Source organism: Mus caroli, chromosome 3, assembly GCF_900094665.2.
Source record: "Mus caroli chromosome 3, CAROLI_EIJ_v1.1, whole genome shotgun sequence".
Lineage (NCBI taxonomy): Eukaryota > Metazoa > Chordata > Mammalia > Rodentia > Muridae > Mus > Mus caroli.
The window spans coordinates 117,311,455-117,327,596 of record NC_034572.1 but is presented as its reverse complement, the minus strand read 5'-3'; positions in this window follow the sequence as shown (position 1 = coordinate 117,327,596).

Genomic DNA, 16,142 nt, shown 5'->3' with positions numbered 1-16,142 from the left:
TCAGAGAAACATCGGGTTTTTTTGCAGTAGGTAAGAATTGACAGAGAAACCAACAACTAGACAATTTCAGAGTGATGACATTGGAGCACACTGTGTCTTCCTCACACTCTTCCCATTGGTGCTCAGGAATCTATGGGGAAGAAGAGGCAGAAATATTTTAAGAGCCACAAGTGACAAATGGTTATGAGGAAACAATGTCTTCCAAACATAACAGGCATATGCACATATGAACTTATAGAGACTGTAGCAGCATACCCAAGACCTTCATAGCTTCAAGCCAGATGGTAACCCAGTACTGAGAAAAGGAAGTGGCTACGATGCCCCTCCCTAACCAAGAAACTACTTGTAAATGATGACCACTTGTCAAGAGAAACATCACTCATCTCCAATGGACTGTTACTGGGTATAAGCAAAGGCTCAGTAGTAGTTGGCCAAAACAAAACAAAACAAAACTCTATGTTTTTTTTGAATTTTTGGTTTTTGTTTGTTTGAATTTTCATTTAAGAGTGAGTTTTGGGGGATTGTGGGGTTTGTTTAGATAGAACAATTTTATTGTATTAAAAAATGTTTAAATAAAAATGCTAAAATAAATTTAGCACATATTGAATTCCCTGTCCCAACAACCTCAAGATTTTCCCATATCCCTACCTACACAACTTCACTCTCTGTCTCTCTCTGTCTCTCTCTCTCTCTCTCTCTCTCTCTCTCTCTCTCTCTCTCTCTCNCACACACACACACACACACACACACACACACACACACACACACACACACACATACACGGAAAACAACAAAAAACCAAAAAGTCAAAACAGACAGAAGGAAAAGGAGAAGGAGGTGGAAGAGGAGGGCAAGGATGAGGAAGAGGACTCAGAGAATAGTGTCAAATTGGGTGCAGTTAGCCTTGTCTTCAGACTGAAGTTTTCCTTCTTCTTCTTATTGTAGAACTACATTAGTGGACAGAAATTAATTTTGTTTTATCCCACATGTTTTTCTTCCTCTGCCAATTGTGACTGATAACTTTGGGGTTAAACTGGCTCTGCCTCTGTGATCTCTTAGAGCTTGTAGAACACAGATCTAGGGCCACAGGATTTCAAAGTCTCCACTGAAGAGTCAAATGTTCTCCTAATGGGACTGGCTTTATATGTGACATTGTCTTTTCCCTGCTGCTTTATCCTTTGTATGTTCTGTACATTAGTGTTTGATAAAGTGTCATAAGGGGAGGACATTTTCTTGTAAGATTTTGTTAAAAACATTTTCTGTGCCTTGATCTGAATTTCTTCTCCTTTCTCTAATCCTATTATTTACAGGTTTGTTATTTTCATAATGCCTATATTTTCTTGATGTTCTTTTTCTAAGATCTTTAAGACCTGAAATTCTTTCTTCCACATCTTTTTATCTGATGGTGGGGCTTACCTCTGAGGGTTTTGTTTGATATCTTGAGTTTTTCATTTCCAATTTTACTTCAATTAGGGTTTTCTTTAATGACTCTTTCTTTACTAAATTCTACTTTCATGGCTTGAATTGTTTTAATTAAATCACTCAACAAGTTTTGTTTTCTGGTCTTCACCAGTGAAAATCATTCATATCTTCTTTCTGTTCTGATCACATTCATATTGCTGGTTTGAAGTCCTTTTCTTCTGCAATAGATAAGTTACTTTTATCAGGCATAACACAATAGGGGTTCTGACTTCTGGGGGAGGCATGTTGCCTTGGCTTCACATTTGTGTTTTTGTGATGTGATCTAAGCATCTGGAGTTAATGGTGTTTGGGGTGTTTATTGATACAGATATTTGGTACCATCTTTGTTTGGTGGCTGTTCTGGTCTTTGGTGGCCGTTTTCAAATCTTGCTTCCAGTCAAGTGTGGGAGCTATAGGGTCCTTAGTAAAGTCCAATTCCTGGATATGAGCCAATATGGTTAATGTGGTTTCTGTGGTAGAGAGGTTCTGCATAACTATATAAAAAAAGTCACAAAGGAATGGAGATGGGTTAAAGGGAAAGACTGAGATGATCTGCTCTGAGAAACATAGGGATGGAGGTTAGCTTAAAACACAAGAAAGAGAAAGAAAGTTACCTCCATGGTTCACAGACTAGTGTGATAACTTTATGTTCCTGCTCAAGAGAAGGTTTTCTAGAAAGAAGAAAGGCTAAAAGGATAGGCTGAAAGGTGCTACCAGGTGGAACTAAAGGGACCCCAGGTTTATACCAAGAATGGAGTCCAACATTATTTATTGTTAAGGAGTAGTCATACTGATATCTACTGAGAATTTAAAAAGATTATGTATGAAGGTTATCAAAAAGTGATTTAAAGTGAACTTTTGGGAGTAAAACTATTTAATCACTCCTTATTTTCGCTGTGTAAAATACAAATAATCTGATTTAGGACTATTAAGCCCTATTACATGGTACTATGAAAAGGGCATAGTCACGTCCATGGACACATTTTTGTGGCAAATGTAATTAAATTGAAACAGATTAATGATCACTGAATCTGTTATTCTATTTTATAATTCGACCTAGAGAAGAAATGAAGATCAACAATAACTAAATCTTGTAAACAAATGAAATATCATTAATCACTTTGACCCAGTTTTATTATCTTTCTTTGATGGCCTTGTAGACATAAATACCTGAAGAAAAAGTATTTAGCTCATACATTTGATAAGTCTTGTCTTGAAATCAATCTTTTAGCATTTTTGAGAAAGTGCTAAAATGATGTCTATGAATAAACTGATGCATATAAACAAAGATTAAATGTATGTGTTTGTACCCTGGAGAGTTTACATTGATTAATCTCATACTGGCCAAATGGAGAAAAAATAACCACAACCTCGTCATTTATTTTGCTTTCTTATTTTTCTCAAAACAGTAACAAGCTAATAAATGACTCTAGCTTCATGGTGCCAAAATATTAAATTAATCAACACCACTAATTTAGAAAGATGCTCTATTTACTAAGCAAGTCAAAAGCCTTATTTTTCCTTTGCTTGCTTCTCTATCATTAAAGATGACAAAACACTATCTTTTAATTCATTTTGGTCACAGCTGGTTACATTACTCACAAGTGCACATTAAGTCACTCCTCAATTGCATGAAAAAGTTTGAAAAAAAAAGGTTCAATTAAGTGAGTTGACTTAACATCATTTTTCAAGTATTGAAATGTCCTTGGGCAACAGGTGAAGGGAAAGAAGGAGTTAAAAGAGAGACTAATGAGAGAAAGAACCTGGGTCCTTTAGATTTTCCGTTATTTAATGACATGTGAAAGCTGTGAGAATGAAAGTCTTTCTGGGCTTTGGATATTATAATATGTTTCTTTTAAAAACTTCAGAACACTTTTGAGTTCTTCATCAAGTACATCCTTTTATTTAAAAATGAATATAAATATTTCTTCAATAGGAATTCAAAATCCTGTGTAATGATGACAGGCTAACAGTAATCTGTTTGCAGTTGCTTGGCAATGTTCTCACTAATCAATCACAAAACAGTTTTGAAGACAATTATTTGAATCTTTTCAGAAGGAATCCTAGAAAAAGAGACTAAGATAATGAAATATTGAAGATTCTCAATTCTCAGAATTATAACTGTAATGAACTATCAATGTGTGATCTGTATAACGTATTGTTCTTACTTTTAGAAAATAGACTTTTGATCAAAAGTAGTAATTTAGAATGTATTTTCATTTCTTTGTATAATTACTTTTGTTTCAACAGTCCAAGCTACAAATGTCTTTTGTAGATGGTAACATTTAATAATGAGTATGCTCACTTGATCTTCGACAAGGGAGCTAAAAACATCCAGTGAAAGAAAGACAGCATTTTCAACAAATGGTGCTGGCACAACTGGTTGTTAACATGTAGAAGAATGCNAATCNATCCATTCCTATCTCCTTGTACTAAGGTCAAGTCTAAGTGGATCAAGGAACTTCACATAAAACCAGAGACACTGAAACTTATAGAGGAGAAAGTGGGGAAAAGCCTTGAAGATATGGGCACAGGGGAAAAATTCCTGAATAGAACAGTAATGGCTTGTGNTGTAAGATCGAGAATTGACAAGTGGGACCTCATGAAACTACAAAGCTTCTGCAAGGCTAAAGACACCATCAATAAGACAAAAAAACCACCAACAGATTGGGAAAGGATCTTCACCTATCCTAAATCAGATAAGGGACTAATATCCAATATATATAAAGAACTCAAGAAGGTGGACTCCAGAAAGTCAAATAACCCCATTAAAAAATGGGGCTCAGAACTGAACAAAGAATTCTCACCTGAGGAATACCGAATGGCAGAGAAGCACCTGAAAAAATGTTCAACATCCTTAATCATCAGGGAAATGCAAATCAAAACAACCCTGAGATTCCACCTCACACCAGTCAGAATGGCTAAGATCAAAAATTCAGGTGACAGCAGATGCTGGCGAGGATGTGGAGAAAGAGGAACACTCCTCCATTGTTGGTGGGATTGCAAGCTTGTACAACCACTCTGGAAATCAGTCTGGCGGTTCCTCAGAAAATTGGACATAGTACTACCGGAGGATCCAGCAATACCTCTCCTGGGCATATATCCAGAAGATGTCCCAACCGGTAAAAAGGACACATGCTCCACTATGTTCATAGCAGCCCTATTTATAATAGCCAGAAGCTGGAAAGAACCCAGATGTCCCTCAACAGAGGAATGGATACAGAAATTATGGTACATTTACACAATGGAGTACTACTCAGCTATTAAAAAGAATGAATTTATGAAATTCCTAGCCAAATGGATGGACCTGGAGGGCATCATCTTGAGTGAAGTATCACAATCACAAAAGAACTCACACAATATGTATTCACTGATAAGTGGATATTAGCCCAAAACTTAGGATACCCAAGATATAAGATACAATTTGATAAACGCATGAAACTCAAGAAGAATGAAGACCAAAGTGTGGACACTGTACACCTTCTTAGAATTGGGAACAAAACACCCAGGGAAGGAGTTACAGAGACAAAGTTCGTAGCTGTGATGAAAGGATGGACCATTTAGAGACTGCCGTATCCAGGGATCCATCCCATAATCAGCTTCTAAACGCTGACACCATTGCATACACTAGCAAGATTTTGCTGAAAGGACCCAAATATAGCTGTCTCTTGTGAGACGATGCCGGGGCCTAGCAAACACAGGAGTGGATGTTCACAGTCAGCTATTGGATGTATCACAGGGCTCCCAATGGAGAAGCTAGAGAAAGTACCCAAGGAGCTAAAGGGATCTGCAACCCTATTGTTGGAACAACATGATGTACTAACCAGAACCCCGGAGCTCTTGTCTCTAGCTGCATATGTATCGAAAGATGGCCTAGTCGGCCATCAATGGAAAGAGAGGCCCATTGGATTTGCAAACTTTATATGCCCCAATATAGGGGAATGCCAGGGCCAAAAGAATGGGAATGGGTGGGTAGGGAAGTGGGGGGCGCTATGGGGGACTTTTGGGATAGCATTGGAAATGTAATTGAGGAAAATATGTAATAAAAATATTAAAAATCAAAAAAAAATGAGTATGCTCATGTGATATTATAGAGGCATATGCAAACAGGACAATTACATTTTAAATTTATTCTCTCTCAGGCTCCTTCCTTTTATTTTTTATTTTTTAATGTCTAAAATTACATTAAATAGCCCTTAATCTCTGAGGCTAAGAGAGCTCCTGTGTGCTGGACCATCCTTTTCAGTAACTTAGCCCAACTCAGACCATGTTAGCAAGGAGACACAGTTTATGCCTGGTGTATCTGAATGGGTTCCACAAAGACAGTGTGGGTAAATGAAGAAAATAGGAATTTTGATACAAGAAGAACAATGACTTTCTGGCATTTTGTAAGAATTCAGTAATGTACTAGACTCATTCAAATTTATAGAGTGAGAAACAATCTCAAAGATTTTAGCATCATAGTAAAGCCCTTGGGGAATGTTTAGGAAATTGTAAAAATGTCTCAATAATCAGATTTTATACCAATCCCAATCTTAATAAGTTTACTGTGAGTGCCTTAATTAGAATTTGGAATAAATAAATAGCCAAGAAAAGATAGCTGGTCTATAAATATGGCCAACTAGATATATGATAAACAGAAAACAGGAAAATAAAAACTTTAAAGAATCATCCCGCTACTCTCAGAAGACATGTAAGAGATGAAAAACTCGGCATCAAGGGGAAGAAGCATCCAGTACAAGATTTGTTCCAGCAGGAACTCAACAGATCAGCATCCCGCTCAAAACCTTGCCCTCAAGGAAGTGCTCCTGCCCTTGAATGGACGCTGGCACACCGGGACTGCCACCATGCTGGAAAAGCTCCTTCTGCAGGAAGGGAAAGGCTTAAACCATTCCATCTTGCCAGCACCCCTTCTCAGTGCCTGGAGAAGAGAAGTCAAAACTTCACTTGTGTTTTCTCCTATCCATCGGTCACTTCATCCACATTGGCTGGGGATTATTTGTGCTAATGTGTCTGGAGAGGACATAAAATTGCAGCTCTATGTTGTTATTCCTCCTTCTCCAGATAGCCTCCTCCCCCTTGATGCTCAGAGCTAAAGAATTAATCCTATCTCCAGGCACACTGTCTGTCCTCATTTTCTATATTTCCTTCCTCTTTCTTTTTTTTCCTTCTTCCACCATAATTTTGTGCTGGAAATCAAACCCAGGTCTTTCTGCAAACCAGCTCCTGAAATAACACATTGAAACTTTTTGGAAAGATTGTGAAAATCCTTACATCTGACCTTTAAATAGAATTGCATTCTCTCCACAGGCTTTATCTCACACTGGCCTTATTGCCTTTGCCAGTGTTACGTTTATAAATACAAAACAAGAAAGCTGTTCCTACCCTATGGAGGATAGAAAGAATTTCAGACCCTCTAAAAATTAACCATTAAGCAGAGATACACCTAGCATGGTGAGCAACCTCATATTCTTCATTCATTATCTGAAAATATAGCACAGCCTTTTTATATGTATACATAATACATTAATTTAAAGAGCTATATTAGGGAATAAAAGAATGTTAGCCAGCTTTAGGCATTTTATAACAGCACTAACCATATAGCAAAAGCCTATATTGGCTATAATTTCTACTTAGCTGTTTGGAGGAATAACATTATGACAGGGGTTTTATTTTTAAATATTTTAGGATCAAAACCAAGAAAAGTTGAGGGAGAAAAATTAAGCAAAATTTTAAATTGATGCTTGTGTAAGCTGGATAATAACAATACACAGATTCATTACACTTTAAATTCTATTTAGATGATTCAATAATAAACAAAAATAATGAATTAATCCAAATAGCAATATGATGATCTTTATCTATGAGGTTTAGAGAGCCTTATATCTTTAATTCCCTTCCTCTTGGCTTCCTTAGTAGATTTTTGAATACACTTCCGAACACCTTTCAGACAAAATGCATTCTGATTCTGCCTGCAGGCACATTTCTATCCCAGAGACTGGGAAGCAACTGAGAAGCAAAGCAGAGAGATCAAAGTGGAGGGGCTCTTCAGAGGTGGGAGGAAAGACAAACTTAACCAATAAACTGCCCTGGGAGGTTCCAAAACCCATTACCACATCCTGCCACGTGGCTGCCTGTGAGTAACTTCCATCCCACAGTCTTAACTAAGATGTGACTGTTGTCATAGGAAGCCATCATCAGTCTTAACAAGTTCAGTAAATAAATCAGAAGTGCTACTCAGACCAAAACTTTTGCTAAAACAAAGTATGCACAGAAACCGGCAGAAACACAATGTTTTCAGCTTTTCAAGTGCTTCAAAATGAATATGTGCTAAGAAAATATTAAAGGTATGAAGCTTAAAATTGAAAACATATTTTATTCGACTGAGAAACAATTCTTCCCTTTCTCACAAAATTCTTTTTTTTTTTTTTTTGGTTTTTCGAGACAGGGTTTCTCTGTATAGCCCTGGCTGTCCTGGAACTCACTCTGTAGACCAGGCTGGCCTCGAACTCAGAAATCCGCCTGCCTCTGCCTCCCGAGTGCTGGGATTAAAGGCGTGCGCCACCACGACCGGCACAAAATTCATTTTAAGTGAGAGACAGACCAAGCATTGAAAATTCTACTGTGAGTGGAATTACTAAAAGAACTTGCATCCATCACACTGTGTGAGCCAGAGAATCCTAGATGTCATTTAATCTCCAGCTTTACCCCTAAGTGGATCACCATTTGCACTTCAACCCGTCTATAATTTAAATAAATAATCACAGTGGTAATCTTATTATTGCAAATGTCCTGTTCAGATGCAATCTATGAAACTGGTAATTAGAAAAATATAGTTTCAGGAGAGTTGGTTGGTTCTTGACAATTTGACATAAGCTACAGTCAACTGGGAAGAGAGAATCTCTACTGAGAAAATTCCTCATCAGACTAGATTGTAGGTAGTACATTTTCTTTTCTTTTCTTTTTCTTCTTTTTTTCTTTTTTCTTTTTTTTTTTCTTTTTTAGATATTTTCTTTATTTACATTTCAAATGTTATCCCCTTTCCTAGTTTCCCCTCCAAAAACCCCACCCTCTTCCCCATCCCCCTGCTCACCAACCAACCCACTCCTGCTTCCTAGCCCTGGCATTGCCATATTCTTGATTGATTATTGAAATGGGCGAGCTCATATCACTGAGTAATACTGCCCTGGTGGTCCTGAGGTATATAAGAAAGCAGGTTAAGCAAGCCAAGCCAAGCAAGCCAGTAAGTGTGTCCTTCCATGATTTCTGCTTTAGCTCCTGGCTCTAGGTTTTTGCCTTGAGTTTGACCTTGACTTCCAGGATTATCTGTGACTGGAATGGTAAACTGAAATAAGCCTCTTCCTTCCCAATTGCTTTTGCTCATGGGGTTCCAATAGAAGCAAACTATGGCACTTAGCAATGCATCCGCATATCAGAATCCATCTTGCTTGAGGCTATAGATATGATGTTTATTTATACAGAAATTTGATGGAGATATCATTTAGTCTCAGGTGAATGAGGAATCCGGTTAATTGTGCAAAAATCTAGGGGAGTAGGATTTTCCGATGTACATGCTGGGTTTATTGTTGCTGTTGTGGTTGTTGTTTTCTTTTTTGAAGGTCACCAAAGTTCCTGATTCTGTAACTCAAAAGAAAGTCACTCATTTAAATATTCATTCTCCTAGGATAATCCTAGAGCCAATCATTCAGTTAGAAAACAAGGAGGGAAAGCAAAGGGTTGCAGGGCCAGTGCAGTTTCAACTCAGTGGGTGGCTCCTCCAGCAAAAGAGGAAGAATGAGGAGGAAGAGGGGCAGGAGGAGGAGGGGGAGGAGGAGGAGGAGGAAAAAGAAGAGGAGAAGGAAGAAGGAAAGAGGAAGATGAGGAGGAGGAAGGGGGAAGAATGAAGCACTTGTTAGTTGTTCAGTTTCTTGGTGACTAGAAACTGGAAATAAACAAAGATGGTTTATCTAGTTTCTCTTGTATTCAACCTCATGGTTTATAGTTCATTCAGTTTAACTTCCTGATACATAAGAGACACATTACAATTTAAGGATATGTTGAAGGAAGAACTCTGAATCAGAGGGGGAAAAATGATAATTTTTAAGAACTTAGAGCTAAAACATGTAATGACTGACATTTATTAAAAAAAAACTCTGAATGCAAAAGTTTTTCGAATACTTCATGTAACTGGTCTATTCTCAGTAGATGCTGTTTAGATAGACATTATCAAGAGAAAACTGGAGCTTAAGGTTTCATTAGCTTCCTAATAAGCTGTGATTGGAATTACTAGGTGGGAGAACTTGAGCAACAATATTCTGCAGTGTCTATCTGGAGTCAATATAATTCTTAAAAACTATCACTACAGAATTGCACACGCTTGCTTCTCTGAACTTGATATAGAACCTAGCTTATCAATTCTTCATGCTAAGGGAATATATGTGTCCTGACCCAACTCCTTCTGGCAGAGGGAAATTTGGGTGAGGCAGTGACAGTCTGGAAGCAATGGCTGAGAGGAAGATGGTTAGATTTCAAGATCCCATTTCATCATTACATGGCAGAAGAATTACAGCAGGAACTGATTGATTTTGCAGAGCTAAAAATAATAAATGGTTTCACGGGGAAACATGGCTCCCAAAACAAGAGGCACCCGATGGCTATGCAACAGGACCACTGTAAGTCTCAAATTGGGAAAATCTAGAAGATTGTTCAAGGGACTCTAGAGCTAAACTCTTCATGGTGACCTTAATTAGAGGAGTTTTGTTCTTTCCATCTTGCCATCTCTGTATATTTAGAGTATAAGGAGAACATAAACAACACTGTTATATATCCTTTGTACAAATATTCATTTGTATATAAATTTTTTCTAACACAAATAATTATTTTAAAAATTATATACTAATGACAAAACCAGGATTTGATTATACTTGATACATAGTTCAGTATGACCCTGATAACACCTGGGGAAAATGTTATGAGAGGGAGCAGTACCTTAGCAGGGTTTTGTTTTGTTTTTGTTTTTGTTTTTTTCAATTTTTATTAGATATTTTCTTCATTTATATTTCAAATGCTATCCTGAAAGTCCCCTATACCCACCCCGTGCTCTGCTCCCCTACGCACTCACTCCCACTTCTTGGCCCTGGCATTCCCCTATACTAGGGCATATAAAGTTTGCAATACCAAGGGGACTCTCTTCCCAATGATGGCCAACTAGGCCATCTTCTGCTACAAATGCAGCTAGAGACACGAGCTCTGGGGGTACTGATTAGTTCATATTGTTGTTCCACCTATAGGGTTACAGATCCCTTTAGCTCCTCTAGCTCCTCCATTAGGGGCCCTGTGTTCCATCCAATAAATGACTGTGAGCATCCACTTCTGTATTTGCCAGGCACTGGCCTAGCCTTACACAAGACAGCTATATCAAGATCCTTTCAGCAAAATCTTGCTGGCATAGGCAATACTATATGCGTTTGGTGGTTGATTATGGGAAGGATCCCCGGGTGGGGTAGTCTCTGGATGATCCAACCTTTTGTCTTAGCTCTAAGTTTTGTCTCTTTAACTCCTTCCATGGCTATTTTGTTCGCTATTCTAAGAAAGAATGAAGTATCCACACATTGGTCTTCCTTCTTGTTGATTTTCTTGTGTTTTGCAAATTGTATCTTCGGTAGTCTAAGTTTCTGGGCTAATATCCACTTATCAGTGAGTGCATATCATGTGAGTTCTTTTGTGATTGGGTTACCTCACTCAGGATGATATCCTCCAGATACATCCATTTGCCCAAGAATTTCATAAATTCATTGCTTTTAATAGCTGAGTAGTACTGCATTGCGTAAATGTACCACATTTTCTGTATCCATTCGTCTGTTGAGGGACATCTGGGTTCTTCCCAGCTTCTGGCTATTATAAATAAGGCTGCTATGAACATAGTGGAGCATGTGTTCTTATTATCTTCTGGGTATATGCCCAGGAGTGGTATTGCTGGATCTTCCGGTAGTACTATGTCCAATTTTCTGAGGAACCGCCAGACTGATATCCAGAGTATATTGTACGAGTTTGCAATCCCATCAGCAATGGAGGAGTGTTTCTTTTTCTCCACATCCTCGCCAGCATCTGCTGTAACCTGAATTTTTGATCTTAGCCATTCTGACTGGTGTGAAGTGGAATCTCAAGGTTGTTTTGATTTGCATTTCCCTGATGATTAAGGATTTTTTCAAGTGCTTCTCAGCCCTTCAGTATTCCTCAGTTGAGAATTCTTTGTTTAGCTCTGTACCCCATTTTTAATGGGGTTAATTGAATTTCTGGAGTCCAGCTTCTTGAGTTCTTTGTATATATTGGATATTAGTCCCCTATCAGATTTAGGATTGGTAAAAAACCTTTCCCAATCTGTTGGTGGCATTTTTGTCTTATTGACAGTATCTTTTGCCTTGTAGAAGCTTTGCAATTTTATGAGGTCCCATTTGTCGATTCTTGATCTTACAGCACAAGCCATTGGTTTTCTGTTCAGGAACTTTTCCCCTGTGCCCATATCTTCGAGGCTTTTCCCCACTTTCAGTGTCTCTGGTTTTATGTGGAGGTCTTTGATCCACTTAGACTTGAGCTTTGTACCAGGAGATAAGAATGGATCAATTTGCATTCTTCTGCATGATAACTGCCAGTTGTGCCAGCACCATTTGTTGAAAATGCTGTCTTTTTTTTCCACTGGATGATTTTAGCTCCCTTGTCAAAGATCAAGTGACCATAGGTGTGTGGGTTCATTTCTGGGTCTTCAGTTCTATTCTGTTGATTTACCTGTCTGTCACTATACCAATACCATGCAAGTTTTATGACAATTACTCTGTAGTACAGCTTTAGGTCAGGCATGGTGATTCCACCAGAGGTTCTTTTATTGCTGAGAATAGTTTTTGCTATCCTAGGTTTTTTGTTATTCCAGATGAATTTGCAAATTGCCCTTTCTAACTCAGTGAAGAATTGAGTTGGAATTTTGATGGAGATTGCATTGAATCTGTAGATTGCTTTTGGCAAGATAGCCATTTTTACTATATTGATCCTGCCAATCCATGAGCATGGAAAGTCTTTCCATCTTCTGAGATCTTCTTTAATTTCTTTCTTCAGAGACTTGAAGTTCTTATCATACAGATCTTTCACTTCCTTAGTTACAATCACACCAAGGTATTTTATATTTTTTGTGACTATTGTGAAGGGTGTTGTTTTCCTAATTTCTTTCTCATCCTGTTTATCCTTTGTGTAAAGAAAAGCCACTCATTTGTTTGAGTTAATTTTATATCCAGCTACTGCCCTGAGGCTGTTTATCAGGTTTAGGAGTTCTCTGGTGGAATTTTTAGGATCACTTATATATACTATCATATCATCTGCAAATAGTGAAATTTTGACATCTTGCTTTCCAATTTGTATCCCCTTTATCTCCTTTTGTTGTTGAATTGCTCTGGCTAGGACTTCAAGTACTATATTGAATAGGTAGGGAGAAAGTGGGCAGCCTTGTCTAGTCCCTGATTTTAGTGGGATTTAGTAAGGCCTCTTTGCTCCGCTACTAGGAAGCACACATTATGGAGCAATTGTAATGGCAAGGCTATGTATTAAAAACTGCACAGGAAAAGCTGACCAGATTAAAGAGGAGAGACACTAGACAGGAAAGCATACAGATGATCATGAGGGTCTGGTAATTACAAACATGCAAATAAAACTGGCACTGCTGGACATATCAGAGAGGGAGTAAAAATGTTTCTAACAACCCAGCAACACCTCATTTCACAGTCACTCATGGAAGAAATCTCCTGTCCTGTAGAAATAACTGGCAACCCCACTGAACTTAGAGCAATGGGGGAACATATTCCTGCTACATCAAAAGAGCAATGGGTATGGAGAGCAAAGACTGAGAGTGCCGATCACCAGTGGTCCACAACATAAACCAGCGAAACAGCACAGTCCATAGCCATTGCAAGCCTGGTTCCTAATTATGTTATACTACATGTACTTACGTAGGCATTAAAGCAAGCTCTGATTGCAACTGTCAAGATGTCATGACAAGACACCAGTTCTGCTTTCGATTGTGCAGAGCAATTCTTTGTCACCTAGCTGCCAGGGAATGCAGAGGCAAGTCAGTGATAGATGTTTTCCTGGGGGAACCTTCTTTATGCATCCTGTTTGCATATGCTTTTGTATGCAGAAACTGATTAAAATTCTAGATTCTCCTTTTTATCCTCTAGGATAAAAATCCTAGATCCTTTCCATCCCACTCTTTGAAATAAATTATGGTCAGCCTTACTACCAACAACCAGAAAAGTGAAGGAAAATAAAATAAAAGTTAAATAAATAAATGCCTGCTCTAATTCACCCATCAAGGAGAAAAAAAAAAATCCATGTAGATTGCAAAATGTTAGATGAAACAAGAAAGAACTGTAATAAGGATTAGACTTTAAATGAGCATGGGTTTGAGTGGCAGCTCAGTCACCCTATGAGTTATTTTTCTGTCACCTTGGCAAATATACCTGAGTCAAGAAACTTCAGGAAGAGTCTATTTTATCTTACAGTCTGAGGATAAAAAGTATCATGGAGGAACAGTGATGTCAACAGTATCTCTAACTAAGGTGACACTAGATTAACAAACAAAACCAAAATACACTTGATCAAGGGAATTGCATCTCTAACCTGCATGAAGACCTAGCATTCCAGTCAGACCAATCATTCACTTATTCAGGAACCACCTTCATGAGGAAGAATAATTCGTCTTAAGCCATGCTGAAGAAATGTATCCTCTAATGAGATACTGTACTTTTCCTTCCCAGAATTCTCTCTGTTAGTACAGTATCTTACCAGGCAGCTTTTATAAATTAGTCCAAAAACTTAAATTCTCATTTCTTCTCTTTTCTAAGTACACTTTCTGAACACTTTGGTGCCACACACTCCGGTCGAGTCAGCTTGACAGGCCAAGAGGCCTGGAAGCCACTCACGAGGCAGAGAGTTTCACGGAAATTCACCTCCTAGAGAATGGCGTTCTCTCTAACCCATACATTAATATTCCATTCCCGCGTTAGTCTGGTGTAGAGATCCATGTGCTCTCTTTTAGTATTATCCTATTATAAGTGCCTTTTAAGATTGAATTCAGACATAGCTAAGCCTTCACCAGTGTTCCAATGTCCTAGAAAGTCCTTGAGCTGACCATGGGCTTGGAATTCAGGAAGAATGTTGCCTATTCAGTGACATTCAGAATTGCCTCTGGCATTACACTATCACTTTGAATAAAAGCTAAGTCACTGCCCTAAACAGGAATTTACCATCATCTAGGAAGAAGGAAGTTTGAGACCTAAGGAGGAACCAGAGTAGATACTTAAAACTATAGATAGCTGAGTTACACCCATACACACGTATTTACAATGGCCTAGGGGGAAGGTGAACTATACAATAGACTAAAATAGGAACTATGGCAAGGGCACGAAGCCATTGGGTAATCAGCTTTTATTGACAAGGCAGAGAATAAATGGAAGAACTGTTTGCACAAACTTGAGACAGGAGATTCTTGACATAAGAGTTACAACACTGTGCCTGGATTGAAATATGAGGGCAGTGAAATCAGCATTTGAATAACACAAAGATAACCTCTACACATTGCACAAAAACATTCTGCACACACATGGCAACAGGCAGGCAGGCAGGCAGGCAGGCATGAAACTAGAGCAATATAGAGCAAAATAATATACCCTGATCCACAAGCACAAGGAAGAAAGAACTAACTGGGAAGGGCATGGGCTTTTGAAATCTCAAAGCCCACACGCAATGACACATCTCTGACAAGTCACACCTCCTAGTCCTTCTCAAACAATTCCATCAAATGAGGTCCAAACATTCTAGTGCATGAATCCATGGGGACCATTTTCATTCAAGCCAGCACACTATTCCTTAATCCTTTCATTAATTAGACTATGAACCTCAGAATGGGATATTTCCCATGTATGATTGGCAAAGTCATGAGGGTGCATCACATTGCTCCAACACAAGAAGAGAAACGAGAGTTATAGAGCTCTCCTTTTAACTCTTCAGCCCATGGAACAATGAGACCCCTATTCAGGGGAAGCTCTCTGGAAACTCCCTCAAAGACATGTACTGAGGACTGTTTCCTAGGTGATTTTAAATTTCATCACACTGACAATCATGTTTAACCATTGTAGTTGCTTACAGATCAAGTGATGATGAACAGCTTACTTAATATTTATCTTCATATTAGATGTGTGCAAACTATTACATTATGAATCTATTAAGAGAATAATAACATATAAATGAGCCTGTCATAGAATAAGTGTTCAATTATCCTCATTGTTAAAATATAATTAATCCTCTCAAGAAATAATCTCAAAATTCTGAGAGTTTATGGACAACCTGAAGGTTATTAGATAATAAATATTGTTTGGTTTTGGACCCCGACACAAGGGACTAAGGTGCATATTTTACATATCAAAGCAGACCTGACCTCCATTTTCTCCCAGTATTCCTCAGTCCCTACCTGGCACACCACCACCCCCAACCTTGAACTTTTCAGCCCAGAAGCTCCACTGCCCTTCCATATATAATCCAGATATTTTGTTCTCTCTCTCTGTCTCTCTGTCTCTCTGTCTCTCTGCCTCTCTCCTTTCCTCTCCTCTCCTCTCCTCTCCTCTCCTCTCCTCTCCTCT